The sequence below is a fragment of the Stegostoma tigrinum genome, chromosome 6 (assembly GCF_030684315.1).
Source record: "Stegostoma tigrinum isolate sSteTig4 chromosome 6, sSteTig4.hap1, whole genome shotgun sequence".
NCBI classification, from domain to species: Eukaryota; Metazoa; Chordata; class Chondrichthyes; order Orectolobiformes; family Stegostomatidae; genus Stegostoma; species Stegostoma tigrinum.
In genome coordinates, this window is record NC_081359.1 from 93,537,506 (window position 1) to 93,553,310 (window position 15,805).

General features: G+C 43.3%; 1 pseudogene; it reads left to right on the forward strand.

The window, feature by feature from the left end:
* Positions 1-1,106: 1,106 nt before the first annotated feature.
* On the forward strand, positions 1,107-15,396 carry LOC125453578 (uncharacterized; annotated as a pseudogene).
* The last annotated feature ends 409 nt before the right edge of the window (positions 15,397-15,805 follow it).

The following is a 15,805-nucleotide window of genomic DNA, read 5'->3' on the forward strand; positions in this document are numbered from 1 at the left end:
AATAGGCAAGTCTTTACTAAGTGGTAGGCAGTGACTAGTGGGGTAGCAGTGGGATCAGTGCCTGGACCAAGCGATTCATAATGTACAGTCATGATTTAGATAAGGAGACTATGTATCATACCTCCACGCTTTCAGATGACCCAAAGCTGGGTGGGATGGTGTGGTGTGAGAAGGATACAGAGAAGCTTCAGTTGGACAGGTTATGTGAGTGGGAAAATATGTGACAGATGCAGTACAATATGGATAAATGTGAGGTTATCCATGTTGGTAGTAAAAGCAGAAAAGCCGATTATTATCTCATTGGCAACAAATTGTGCAAAGGAAGGATCAATGAGGCCCTCATAACAAGATGGTTTGAGTGCCGGAGCAGGGAGGTCTTGCTGCAACTGTGCATGGCATTGGTAAGACCACACCTGGAATATTGTGTGCAGTTTTGGTCTCTTTATCTGAGGAAGGATGTTCTGGTTATTGAGGGAGTACAGAGAAGGTTTACTGGACTGATCCTTGGAATGGCAGGACTGTAAGCTGGCAGGAGACTGGATCAATTTAGGACTGTACAACCTGGAGTTTCGAAGAATAAGGGGAGATCTCATAGACAACTATAAAATTCCAGCAGGATTAAAGTGGGTGGATGTGAGAAGGATGTTCTCAATGATCAGGGTGTCCAGAACAAGGGATTACAGTCTAAGGATATGGGGAACATTTTTTAAGACAGAGGTGAAGAAGACTTTCTTCACCAGGAGACCCTGAGGAATTCTGAGGCCAAAACATGAAAATATCAAGAAAGATATTGGTGAGGTTGTCAATAGTAAAGGATTCAAAGGATGTAGGGAGAAAGCAGGAGCACGCTACTGAGTTGGATAGACAGCCATGAAAATTTTGAATAGCACAGCACTCTCAAAAGGTGAGTTGTGCTGCTCTGCTCTAATATTTTATGTTTCGATGTGCAGCAGGAAATAATAGAACATTGGGCTGGGCAGGGGACTACTGTTTGTTAATGTTGGCTTAAATGTACATTTACAACTCTTAAGTCATCAAGCACTGTTCAGCTCTACATTGTTAAGGAATGCCTTTTCAAATAAAATCTCTGCATTTCAGGTTGTACAATGGGAAAGAAGCTGTTGCTGTTAGATGTTGACTGTGGGGTGGATGATGCCCAAGCAATGATGATGGCTCTTCCAGCTCTGAGCGTGCACATCCTGGGTATAATGTGTTGTCATGGAAACACAGCAATTAAAAACATCTACAAAAATGTGCTGCGAGTGTTACTACTTTGCAAGAGGATGGAGGTAGGTGTTGAAGACAATAGGATTTAAATATCTGTAAGTGGGACTTTGTGCTTTTCGTTCAGTGACAAGAAGTAAGGAATACAAAACTCACTTAAGGCTCGGAGGCATCCTACTTTTGTCAAAATGCTTCATGTTATTTCTGTTTAGAACATGAATATAAATAAGAGGAGCAGCAGACCATGAGGACCCTGAAACCTGCTCTGACATTCAGTAATGGATTTGGAAACGAAGCTCAGACTTAACCAACTGCCTTCCTTGACCTCTTCCTAGCTGACCAGCCAAGGCCCCACGTTACCTTAGAGCACCAATACAATCCTGTCCAGGTGGATCTGAAAGGCAGTGGCAGCCTCCAAGAAGCGGTGGTACTGCCTGTTTAAAAAGACACTATTAGGCAGGAGCTAACATGTGGCTAGGTACATGCATTCACTCCATGGCTGCCTGGACCGTGATGAACAAACGTTTCCTGGTGCACACCTTGGGAGGTGGTGTGGGACTTGACATGGCTCAAGTTGGGGAGCAGGAGAGTTTGTGTCAAAACACAGCCAACTGGTCAAGTGCAGTAAGGTATGTGTTATGACATGGACAGCAAACCAAACCAAATCAGCCTCATGATCACTGTATTCGTAATACCGTGAACTTAAACCAATCAACCACCCTGAAAATTGCTCAATTGTTTCTGAACAGATTAACAAATGATAGAGCTTGGACACCAATTTAGTTGAAACAAAACTTATTAATTTATTGTTGAGAATATGACTTTAGCAAGCACAGATGAATAATACAGAAATCAATTAATTTCAACAATTTAACCCCAATTTTTTATTATCACAAGCCCTGACTCTCTCTCAAGCACAGAATTACAGGATTTTTTGTAAAATTAGAAGAATCGTAAGTTGCTAGTTTCAATGATGAATACCAAGCATTAATGAAATCCTTGGGTGATTGGAAATAAGACTTTGTGTATCTTGCTTGAATTCCAAAATCACCAGTCAATGTCAGTCAAAGTCAGCAGTCAATGTCAGTCAAAGTCAGCAGTCAATTCAAACAGCTTCTATAGACATTTGGAGACTTTTACTTATTTCTTACAGCTGGGAATATCGTTTCCCAACTTTCAATAAATTGATAACTGGAGAATAACAACTAGAGAGAGCAAAAACAAAATCCTAGCCTAGTTCAGCAGCTGCAAAACCAAAACTATTTCCTGCACAAAACCCAGTCAGAGACAGTTCACTTTTCCTCTTTCTTCTCCACCATTCTGTGGTTGGCTGACCAGCATCAGTCCTCCCTTGATTGACCACCTCAAAACCCAATCAGCTGCCAGTCACTGAGCAGAACAACATCTTGGTGCTGGTGATAATAAAATGTGAGGCTGGATGAACACAGCAGGCCCAGCAGCATCTCAGGAGCACAAAAGCTGACGTTTCGGGCCGAGACCCCCGAAACGTCAGCTTTTGTGCACCTGAGATGCTGCTGGGCTTGCTGTGTTCATCCAGCCTCACATTTTAACATCTTGGTGCTGGTTCAGATAAGCTGGGGCTTTTTTCACTGGACCACAGGAGGTTGACAGGGGACCTTTTGAAGCTTACTAAATAATGATGGGTATAGGTAGAATTAATGGATGTGGTTCTTTTTCCCTTGGAATAGGGGATTTCAAGACGGGGGGGCACGTTATTCAGGTGAGAACAGAGAGATTTGAAAAGCATGAGGGGCAAATTCTTCACAGAGGGAGGTTTGTGTGCGGAATGAACTTCCTGAGGGAGTGCTGAATGTAGGTACAATTACAATGTTTAAAGGACATTTAGATTCTACATGAATAGGAAAGATTTAAAGGGATCTAGGCCAGGTGCAGGCGGGTGGGTCTAGTTTAGTTTGGGACTATGTTCGGCATGGACTGGTTGGACCAAAGGGTCTGTTTCTGGACTGCATGACTCTATAGTGTTCTTAGAGCATTAATTAGCCTGCATTATTGTTCCTCTTTTGTCCTCTGCTGCATTTTTTTAAAAACAAGCTGCTCTTCAAAGTTCAATTCTCAACTTCAACTCACAGTTCCAAATCAGAAATGAGGGAAGAAAAGAAAAATAATGATGTTCTCAACAGATGTTTGACAGATTTCAGGCTCCATAACTTAAAGAAAGGGGAACTTTTAAAAACTAAAACACTTAAGCCTTAAAGCAAAATAATACTGAAAGGGGCAACATTACATGAGAACTTCAATAATCAAGTATTTGGAACATGTTTGATTTCTTCATTTCCTAATTTGAAGAGTTGGAATCAGTTGTACAATCCCTATTTGAGGTCTAGTAGATGCCAATCATTTTTAAAAGAACTGGCCATCTGTCCAATTAACAATTTCACAATTCAGGCAAGGTGTTCAATAAAATTACTGTTGATCTTTTTTGTATCTAATCTGTTTCACAGAAGAACTGATGTGATGTATGCTTAGTATTTCTGAAAAGTATTTTCCCGTTTGTACAGATTCCCGCTTACCGGGGTGCAGTTACCTCTCTCCTTGGAGACAGACTCCATGATCCTGCTTACCATGGAAAGGATGGTCTGGGTGATGTTCCAGACCCAAATGCTCCAGGGCTGGAACAAATACAAGCTGAGCATGCAGTGAATGCCATGACAAGGATAGTCAATCAGCATGTTGGCCAGGTGAGATGTTGCCTTCTTCTTCATACACCATGTCTTGGGATTAAGGATGACCTGCATCCTTTTGTTTTCAGTTTGGAGATGGCTGGTAATTCTAATGTACATTCTGCAGAATCTGCTACATGCAGGGCAGGTGATACTTGAAGGGTCAGGTAGATAGGCTACTAGGGGGATCGTGGAATGCCTTTCTTGCCATTAGATTTAAAGTTTCTGCGAGAGCACCACTGATGTACCCACTGTAGTTGGAATATACAATGTAGTTGGAAAAGCAGACCTTAGTGATCAAAGTCTATCGATACTTACTTTGAAGGCATGTGGCAGGCTTAAACACAGGAGACTGGAGTGAAGTTGTTTTTTTGAATTGGGGCAGGCCTATGTCAATAAAAAGAGGATTTTAATGGGGTTATCGCAACAGAGGCACAAAATAAACAAGGAAATTTGGAAGTTGTGATATTTCTGTGTAAAACCATCACTATTCAGTTCCATGCTAAACGTCTCAAGAATAAAATGTCGTATGCCATAGCTAAAGTAGTTTAATCATGAACAGGTCAAGATTCACATCACAAGGAAGAACATTTGACTATACCAATGGAAGTTAGTGCCAGCAATTCATTGTGTTTTTGTAAATAAGGAAGGTAATCTATTCACAAGGGATTTGTGCTGTCTTCAATAACAAAACAATTTTATTCACAGGACGTGATGAGCAGGGACCCACAGTTTCTGTGCAGGGACCTCTGTTTTTGTGCAATTTATATCAATGACTTGCATGGAGGTGCTGAGGGATTAGTAGCTACATTTTCAGCTGAGACAATGGGTAGGAAAGTAAGTTGTGAAGTAGATTTTTTTGGAGATGGAGATACATAGGCTGTAAGTGCACAAAAATTTGGCCGAGTATGATATTGGACGTGTGAAGTGGTTCACTTTGGAAGAGAGGATGAAAAAAAAGAGTTCTACTTTAAATAGAAACTGACTGCAAAGTTCTGAGGTGGAGAGTGATCTAGTTATTCCACTGCTTGAGTTATAAAATGTTCATATGCAAATTCAGCAAATAATGAGGAAAGGTAATGGTATGCTATTCTTTATTAGAAGAGGAATTGGACATGAAGGTAAGGAAGTTCAGCTTCCATTACAGAGGGCATTAATGAGACCACAGCTGAATATTTTGTGCAGTTTTGGTCTCCCTATTTAAGGAAGGAGCTGAATATCTTTGAAGAAGGAGCTGAACATTTTTGAGGTTGTTCAAAGGCACTTTAAATTGATACCTGCATTGAGCAGTTTATTGGATAGGATAGGTTGGACAGACTGGGATTGTTTCCACTGTGAGGGTAATTTGATTGAAATATGTAAGATCCTAAATAGTGCTGGAAATTTGGATGGGGAAAAGATATTCCTTGTTGTCACAATTCTAGGATTATAGGGCACTGTTTAAGAATTAATACTTGCCCTTTAATGAAAGGGATGAGAATTTTCTAAGTTGTCTGACTTTGGACTTCTCTACACCAGATGGTTAGTGGAGGCAGGGTCATTAAATATATATTTAACAGAAAGTCTGGTGCATTCTTGTTGTGTGAGAAAATCAAACGTTATTAGGGCTAATGGGAATATGCAATTTGAAATGCAAACAGATTTGTCATGATCTTATTAGATGGTGGAACATGGTCAAATGGCCTGCATGAGGTCCTCATTTTATGTTTAAGTACTTGTAGATATTAAACAGGTTGAACAGAGTTGCATTCTCCCTGAAACATTGTACATCTGAATTGTAATGTAGTATCCTGACAACATTTATGAACTTTGCAGTAGTTTTTATTTTGAATGTAACATTAGCATTTTACTGTCATAACGGACAAAGGAATGAATTTTTCACTGTTACTATCCTAAGATTTCACAATCTCCCCACCCCATCTCGTCACCAACTCTCTAACGAGTCCATCCTTTATCCCACCTATCTACTCCTCCCACTTCAACCCCCACCCCCATTTCCTACCTACCAACCTCATCCTCACCTCATTGACCTGTCCATCTTCCCTTAACTGACCAAACCCCACCCTAACTCCCCACCTACACAACACCTTTACTGGCTCCATCCCCGCCTCCTTGACCTGTCCGTCTCCTCTCCACCTATCTGCTCCTTTATCCACCTTTTCATCTTTCCATTTCTGTTTCCAGCAGCAGGAAGGGCAGGAGCTTGGACCAGTGGCCTGTTGGAAAAGGGCGAGTCACTGATTTAAATCTTTAAGCAGCAGCAGTACCTCGGAGAGCAGAGGTTTCTGGGAAAGGAGGGACGTTTTGCCCCTCAGCTACATAAGTGAGTGTTTTCTATACCCGAGACCCTACCCTTGTAGGGCCTCCCACCCGTTCACCTCCTCTAACCTTATACACCAGGGACAAATCAGGTAAGCTTGTTTTTTTATTTACTTTCTGATAAGGTGACTAGAAGGGATGGCAGTGCAGGGAGAGGGATGTTCCTCCTGCATAATGTATGAGGTGAGGGACGCCATTAGTGTCCCATCCAAGTACGTCTGCAGGAAGTGCACCCAACTCTTGCTCCTCCAAGACCGCGTTAGGGAACTGGAGCGGGAGCTGGATGAACTTCAGATCATTCGGGAGGTAGAGTCTGTGATAGATAAGAGTTACAGGGAAGTAGTTACTCCTAGGCACAAAGAAAGCTGGGTAACTGTTAGAAGGTGGAAAAAGCAGTCAGTGCAGGGATCCCCTGTGGTCATTCCCCTGAAAAACAGGTATACTGTTTTGGATACTGTTTTGGATACTGTTGGGGGGAACGACTTACCAGGGGCATGCACTGGGATGCAGGTCTCTGGCACAGAGCCTGTCCCTCTTGCACAGAAGGGAAGTGGGGGGGGATAGGGGGAGAGCATTAGTCATTGGGGACTCAATAGTTAGCGGGACAGATAGGAGATTTGTTGGGAACAAATGAGACTCATGGTTGGTGTGTTGCCTCCCAGGTGCCAGGGTCCGTGATGTCTCGGATCGTGTCTTTGGGGTCCTGAAGGGAGAGGGTGACCAGCCCCAAGTCATGGTCCACATAGGCATCAACGACATAGGCAGAAAGAGGGATAGGGATGTAAGGCAGGATTTCTGGGAGCTAGGGTGGAAGCTGAGAGCTCGAACAGTGTGGTTATCTTTGGTTTGTTACCCGTGCCACGTGATAGCGAGGGAAAGAACAGGGAGAGATATCAGCTGAACACGTGGCTGCAGGGATGGTGCAGGAGGGAGGGCTTCAGGTACATGGATAATTGGGGCTCGTTCTGGGGAAGGTGGGACCTCTACAAACAAGACGGTCTTCACTTGAACCAGAGGGGTACTAATATCCTGGGTGGCAAATTTCCGAGTGCTATTCGGGTGGATTTAAACTAGCTCAGCAGGGGGATGGGAACCTGTGGTATAGTTCCAGTTCTCAGGAGGATGAGAGTATGGAGGACATGGACAGGATTTCACTGTCACAGGAGTGTGCTGGCAGACAGCAAGCTGGTTTGAAGTGTGTCTACTTCAACGCCAGGAGTATCCGGAATAAGGTAGGTGAGCTTGCAGCATGGATAGGTATGTGGGACTTCGATGTTGTGGCCATTTGGGAGACATGGATAGAGCAGGGTCAGGAATGGATGTTGCAGGTTCCAGGGTTTAGATCTTTCATTAAGATCAGGGGAGGTAGTCAAAGAGAGAGAGGTGTGGCTTTGTTAGTCAAGGACAGTATAACAGTGGCTGAAAGAACTTTTGACGCGGACTCATCGACTGAGGTGGTATGGGCTGAGGTCAGAAACGGGAGAGGAGAGGTCATACTACTGGGTGTTTTTTTATAGGCCTCTGCAAATTTCCAGGAATGTGGAGGGGAGGATTGGCAAAAAGATTCTGGGCAGGAGTGAAAGGAACAGGGTGGTCATTATGGGAGACTTTAACTTCCCTAACGTTGACTGGAAATGCTATAACTCTAGCACGTCAGATGGAACAGTTTTTGTCCAATCTGTGCAGGAGGTTTCCTGGCTCAGTATGTTGAAGGGCTGACAGGAAGGGAGGCCACACTGGATCTGGTACTTGATAACGAACCAGGCCAGGTGAGCACTTTAGAGAGAGTGACCATAATTCGGTTACGTTTAGTTTAGCGATGGAAAGGGATAGGAACATGCCACAGGGCAAGAGTTATAAATGGGGGAAGGGCAATTATAATGCAATTAGGCAAGACTTAGGAAGCTTAAAAAGGGGTAGCAAAATGCAGGGGATGGGGACAATCGAAATGTGGAGCTGGTTTAAGGAACAGATATTGCTTGATAGGTATGTCCCTGTCGGGCAGGGAGGAAGTGATAAGGCAAGGGAACCGTGATTTACTAAAGAAATTGTATCTCTTGTTAAGCGGAAGAGGGAGGCTTATGTGACTTTGAGACGAGATGGTTCAGACGAGGTGATGGAGAGTTACAGATCAGCTAGGAAGGATTTAAAGGGAGAGTTAAGAAGAGCAAAGAGGGGACATGAGCAGACATTAGCAGGTAGAATAAAGGAGAATCCTAAAGTTTTCTATAGGTATGTGAGGAACAAAAGGATGACTCAGGTAGGAATAGGGTCAGTCAAAGACAGAAGTGGGAAGTTCTGTGTTGAACCTGTGGAGAACGGAGGGGTGCTAAATGAATATTTCTCATCTGTTTTCACTCAGGAAAAGGAGAATATTGTAGGGAAGAAGACTGAGTTACGGGCTATTAGACTTGAAAGGATTGAGGTTAGTAAGGAGGAGGTGTTATCAATTCTGCAAGGTGTGAAGGTAGATAAATCCCCTGGGCCGGATGGGATTTTTCCGAGGATTCTCTGGGAAGCTAGGGAGGAGATGGCGGAGCCTTTGGCCTTGATCTTTGAGTCCTCATTGTCTACAGGTTTAGTACCAGAGGACTGGAGGATTGCAAATGTTGTGCCCTTGTTCAAGAAGGGCAGTAGAGATGACCCAGGTAATTATAGACCAGTGATCCTTACGTCTGTTGTAGGAAAATTTTTGGAAAGGATTATTAGAGATAGAATTTATAATCATCTAGCAAGCAACAATTTGATTGGAGATAGTCAACATGGATTCATCAAGGGCAGGTCATGTCTCACAAACCTCATTGAGTTTTTTGAGAAGGTGACCAAGTATGTGGATGAGGGTAGGGCAGTTGATGTGGTGTACATGGACTTCAGTAAAGCTTTTGATAAGGTTCCACATGGTAGGCTATTGGAGAAAATGCAGTGGCATGGGATTGAGGGAGATTTAGCAGTTTGGATTAGAAACTGGCTTTCTGTAAGAAGGCAACGAGTGGTGGTTGATGGAAAATATTCAGCCTGGAGTCTGGTTAGAGTGGTGTGCCTCAAGGATCTGTTTTAGGACCACTGCTGTTTGTCATTTCATAAATGATTTGGACGCAGGCGTAGGTGTATGGGTTAGTAAGTTTGCAGATGACACTAAAGTCGGTGGAATGGTGGACAGTGTGGAAGAATGTTGCAGGTTGCAGGCAGACTTGGGTAAACTGCAGAATTGGGCTGAAAGGTGACAAATGGAGATCAATGTGATAAATGTGAGGTGATTCATTTTGGGAAGAATAATAGGAAAGCAGAATACTGGGTCAATGGAAAGATTTTTGGTAGTGTAGATGTGCAGAGGGATCTTGATATCCATATACATAGAACCCTGAAATTTGCCACCCAGGTTGACAGTGCTGTTAAGAAGGCTTACGGTGTGTTAGGTTTTATTGGCAGCGGGATTGAGTTCAGGGGCCATGGTGTCATGCTGCAACTGTACAAAACGCTAGTGCGACCTCACTTGGAATATTGCATACATTTCTGGTCGCCCCATTACAGGAAGGACGTGAAAGCATTGGAAAAGGTGCAGAGGAGATTTACCAGGATGTTGCCTGTTCTGGAGCGAAGGTCTTATGAGGAAAGGCTTTGAGGGACTACGGTCTGTTCTCATTGGAGGGAAGAAGGCTAAGAGGGGATTTAGTAGAGACATACAAGATGCTCGGAGGATTAGATAGGTTGGACAGTGAGAGTCTTTTTCCTAGGATGACGATGTCAGCTTGTACGAGGGGGAATAGCTGCAAATTGAGGGGTGATAGATTTAAGACAGATGTCAGAGTCAGGTTCTTTATTCTGAGAGTGGTATGGGCGTGGAATGCTCTGCCTGCCAATGTAGTCAACTCAGCCGCATTAGGGGCATTTAAACTGTCCTTGGATAAGCATATGGATGATGATGGGATAGTGTAAAGGGATGGGCTTAGATTAGTTCACTGGTCAGCGCAACATTGAGGGCCGAAGGCCTGCTCCGCGCTGTATTGTTTTATGTTATGTTCTTTCACATGCCTCCTCATCTTCAGAATCCCCATTCCGTTCCCCATTTCTGAAGAAGAGTCCAGACCTGAAACGTCAGCTTTACACCTCCTTTGATGCTGCTTGGCCTGCTGTGTTCATCCAGCTCTACACCTTGTTATGTCCACATCATCTTGTGGGTCTGTTTTGTTGCTGTTGGACCCCTGACCAATGTGACTCTGGCAGCAAAAATGGATCCCACTTTCCCTTCAAAACTGAAATAGTTGTATATCATGGGAGGAAACATGGAAGGTATGTCTCCTTTACTGAAGCAAATTACCGTGGAAGCTCGAAATCTGACTTGTACAGTAAATGACAGAAATACAGAGCAGGTCTGGCAGGACTGGGGGACAGAGGAAGAGAGTTAGTGGATGGAATGTCATCTTTTGATCAGTGGGGGTGGGGGTACTGAAAAGTAGTGAGAATTTTATGTTGATCATTTTCAGGAGGCTCAATGGAATGTCGCAATGGTTCAGCACTTTGTGGGGCAGTGATGTGTTCCCATTGGAGTGAGCCTTTAGCAGGGTAGACATCCCACCTGAAGAGCTGCTGATAAATCGGTGGCTGTAAGCTCTCTGGTATTGTCAGTGTCGCTGGGAGAGAAGGCCACAGCTGGTGCAGTGCTGAGATCTTCACAGAACCCTAGAAAGAGGTGAGTGCGGGGTCATTGGAGGTAACAAAGCGGGACACTGGCAAACGGGGTGAATGGGTCAATTTAAAGGGCAGGAGGATAGCTTCACACAAACATCTCCCTGTGATCAGTTGCACAGTGTTTGGGATGAGAGATGCCCCTGCCTTCACCCCATCAGTAGGCCATAGGCAAACTTTACTGGATTTGATCCACACGGCAAGATCATCCCCACCAGCTGTCGGTGAAATTCCACCAATGGTAAGGTGTGGTTCAAAAGTGACCCTTTAAGGGTTTCCTAAAGGCTTCAGGCAGAACGGCCACCCTCCACCCTTTTCATCCAAAGCTTGGTAAGGGTCTTACCCAAAAGATGGCCGAATAGCTCTGCATTATGTCAATTATTGTGTTCTCACCATTTACTGTTTATACTTTATTTTCAGCCAGAGGGAATGCGAGAGTCTGCAGTGAGTTTAACTTGGTTAATGATCCAGCAGCAGCTTCCATCGTTCTCAGCCAATTTACATGCCCCACTTACATTGCCACCTTGGAATATAACCTCCACCATCAATTACCATGGGTAAGGTGTTCAAAATATACGGCAACAATCCCAAAACAAGGGGCACAATTTGTCAGCTGTCCCTCAGCCTTTTAATACTCAGTCTGTCACTTGGGACGAGGCACTGCCTGAGGGAGCCGCTGGCCTCTTTGTTTGGCTGGTAACATTGTAGTCCGAGCATCACCACTTTGTGTGGTGGTCACTTGTTGGGACTATGTCCAGTCCCAGTGAAGAAAAGTCAGGATTCAGATGTGAGTTAAGTACTGGGCGCTCACATGAACACTCTGTGTCATGTTGCTGGTTCATGCAACATAGGAATCGGTATCGGCAAAAGTGTTTAGCTTCCTTTCCAATAGGATACATGGTAGGCATAAATCTAGCTGTTTCATACACTCATTAAAGCAGTCCCAGTCACATATATCACTGTGCATAGATTTTAAATTGGTTTAGTTCTCTCTTCTAATTAGATTTGAAGATATAAAATGGCTAATTATTAAACGGTTAAATTTTTGGGAACGATGCATCAGGATGGATGGTTTTCTTAAAAAGACTGGATAAAAGGGCATATCTTGGAAGTGCTTTAATTGTGGAAGGTTGGAATAAATTGGATTCAAGTGCACTTTTCTGCTGTGCACTGAATACAACGACACCTGATTCAGGCAGTTTACATTGAGAATGTACAATACTCTGTGGACTTTAGATTATCATTCAATAAACTGGAATACATGCAATGAAATGCAAACAGCTTTATTCAAACCAAAGTCTGTGCCCAGTACAAGCTGTAACATGATAAGTTAGGATAAAGTTATAGTCTTAGTGGACCATAGGCTGCTCACTCGTTAGAGAGACTGAGAGAGAGAGAGAGAGATAGAGAGATAACTCGTGGTCGTTTAAACTGAGAGTTCCTGCTCCTGAGGTGAGGGGCGAGGTTGAGATGGTAGGATCTTCATGATTACCTCTGCCAGCACTGGAAATGAACCTGTGCTGTTAGCACTCTGCATTGCAAATTAGCTAATTGAGCTGTGTGTACTCGTATCCATGTCAATACAGCTCACAGGCTAGGAATCCTTCCATGTGTAACTTATCTCCTGACTTCCCAAAACCTGTTCACCTTTTACAAGGTACATATCAGGAGTGTGATGGAACACTTTCCGTTATCTTGGATCTGTGCAGCCCCAGCAACACTCGGAGCTTGACTCCGCCCAGGACACAACATGCTGTTTAATTGGCATTGCATTCACAAACATCCATTTCCTCAACCACCGATACTCAGTTGAAGTTTTGTAAATAATCTCCAAGATGCGCTGTAGAAATTCACTGAATCTTCTTGGACAGTACCTTCCCAACCCACAACCCCACCATCTAGAACAATAAGGGTAGTAAATAGTTTCAGAGATAGTAGGAACTGCAGATGCTGAAGAATCTGAGTCAACAAGTTGGAGGGCTGGATGAACACAGCAGGCCAAGCAGCAATACAGGAGCAGGAAGGCTGACATTTCTGTTTTCTGAAGAAGGGTCTAGGCCCAAAACCTCAGCCTTCCTGCTCCTATGATGCTGCTTGACCTGTTGTATTCATCCAGCTCTACACCTAGTTATCTTAGGGCAGTAAATACATGGGAACACCTCCTGCAAGTTCACCTGCATAGGGCAAAGGTCTTAAAGTGGAATTGAGGGTTATCAGATCAGCCATTATTTCTTTGAATGGCAGATTACTTCTGCTCCTGTCTTATGGTCCTACCATGCTCATCATCCTGATTTGGAAATATATCTCAACTCCTTCAGTGTGATTGGATAAAAATCTTAGAGTACTGAGTTGGATTCCCTCCCATCAGCATTTTGGGTTTACCTATAGCACATTGACTGCAACTATTGAGGAAGTCGCTCATCACCACCTTCTCATGGGCAACTAGTGACAGGCAATAATACCCACATGCCCCATGTGAATGTAATCCCCAAGTTGAGGGGGATTAGCAGAGCATAAGTGCACAAGAGGTACCATCAAGGTACTACAAATGGATCATTGTCTTCTGTTTCTTGGGGGTTGGCTTCAAAAAGACATCCAGTTTTTGCTGCTTTATCCTGTTCAGAGGGTGCCCACAAACTGGTACCCTGCTGTGTTCTGCATTGTAATCATTGTCCTCTAAGAGCTACAACTGCTTCTCAATTTCCCTCAGGATAGAAGACAAAATAGAAATGGAAAGCTCTTGTGATACTGCATCCTGTACTTCATCTTCTTCATCTCCAACTTCCACTAAACCCTCAGCAACAAGTTGTTGTAGATCAGCTGTAGTGAGGTCTTCACAGTGGGTCTCAAGCTGCTCTTCAACATCCACACCCTCTACTTCTTCAAATTCAACTTGCTTTACAAGACCAACACAATGTTCTTTGATTCTTGGGAGCTCCACTGATGGATCAAAGCCTTTAAAATCTAAAAAAGAATCTGGGAGAAGCTTCCACCAAACTGCATGCAAGCAATCCTTAGCTGACATCACCCCATTCTTGATGTTACAGCTCTTCCAAAATTGAAGAACACTGTCCTTATCCCCCTCAGTGGCTGCAATCAGCCTCTTAAATGTGCGCATTTAAATAGCTTTAAAAGCTGCTATTGCACTCTGGTCCATGGGTTGAAGGAGAGAGGTTGTGTTTGGGGATAGAAATAGCACTTTGATGTTTTCAGAAAACTCACCAATGGTGGGAGGATGGCTTGGCACATTATCCAGGATGAGGTGAATCTTGAAATCCTAATTCTTTTCCTGCAACATTTTCTAAAAACATCTTCCAAAACATCAACAATGAGGTGAGCAAAAAATTGCCCTGTCATCCAACCTCTTTTGCTTGACCTGCAGTAGACTCATAGACTAGACTTAAGGTAACCTTTCAAGGCTCACAGGTTGGCAGAGTGGAGCACCATCACAGGCTTAAGCTTTTAAGTCTCCCCTGGCAGAGCGGCGCGAACATTGCATGTATTCAGGACAAAGCCCACGAAACGATCATGTGATGTCGACACATACCCTCTGCACACCGATGGAATTGTGTTACAGCCAACACAAGTTCGCATTTTAGAAATAGCGTTTCGCCCTATTTGTCAGTTGCGCTATAGCTAATTTGCGTTGCTGGAACACACGTTATAGCAGAACCAATTGTACTGTTTCTAGGAGAACTTGCAGTACTGCAGCTCTCAACTTTCTACGCAAACAAATAACTGGTATCACTTTTGGCTAATGTTAGTGGCTGTTTTAAATAAATATGGTGAATTATAGTTACAAATTGGGAACTACAAAAGCAAATTGGTATTGCACAAAGAACCTTTTTTTATTGAAATCATGCAACTTCGTGCAACAGGCAATTAACACAGACATGGAACGTATAGCTCTCATGGGCTTCCAAACTGAGCAGACAGTTTATTTTTTAACCTACCTGTTCAGATATTTTATGCCAACATATAGAGCAGAAGACTGCCACTGTGCCAGAGCACCCCTATCCCTTGTCAGTGGTTGGGAATGTGGGGTTGTTTGAAATATTATGGGTATCTGGGCTGGAGGATCTTCCAGTGGCTGAAATATTATCAGTTTTTCTTTTGATTTGCAGGACTTAAGTGGTTAAATCAAAATACTGAAAAAGCTTGATTCATGAAGAATATAACTACACTTACTGCTCAGTATACGGAAGATGATCAAGGCTGTAAAGAGTTGTATCTTGGACATGGGTTTGTGTCCTGTGATTCATACGCAACGGCTGCTGCAATTGATGATTCTGTTGTCACTGAACACACAGGGTATGGGGTAGGTGTGGAACTGCATAGATCATTGACCAGAGGGATGATGGTTGTAGATACCCTTAACCTCCTGAAACCAAAGCATAAAGCTGTTGTTTTTCTGAAATCTAACATGGAAAAATTTAAGCAGTTGTTGGTTAATGCTCTGAAATAGGATGCAGCAAGTTTGTAATGGAAGAAAAGAACATGGACGTATATTTCATGTTCTTTCATTTAGGAAGTAAGCAGGAAATACACTATAAACTTTAATCAAATTTAATCAATTTGCTGACACATTGTTAATACCTTTATCACAGTTACATTTCTGGGTCTGCATGGTCTCAACTCATCTGCCTTCATTCATATTTTTATTATCTTTTGAACTTGATTATTCTAATGTTCTTCTGCTGACATTCTATCTCTCTCCCTCTGTACAACTAAGGTCATGCAAAACTTGCTGCCTGTACCCAAACCCTATTGAATCTGATTAATATATACCTGACCTGATGCTGCTCACCTACACTAGCTTCTCATCCTTGTCTTCAAGTCTGTCTATGCAATCCTCTGAGATTCTGTGGTCCTTT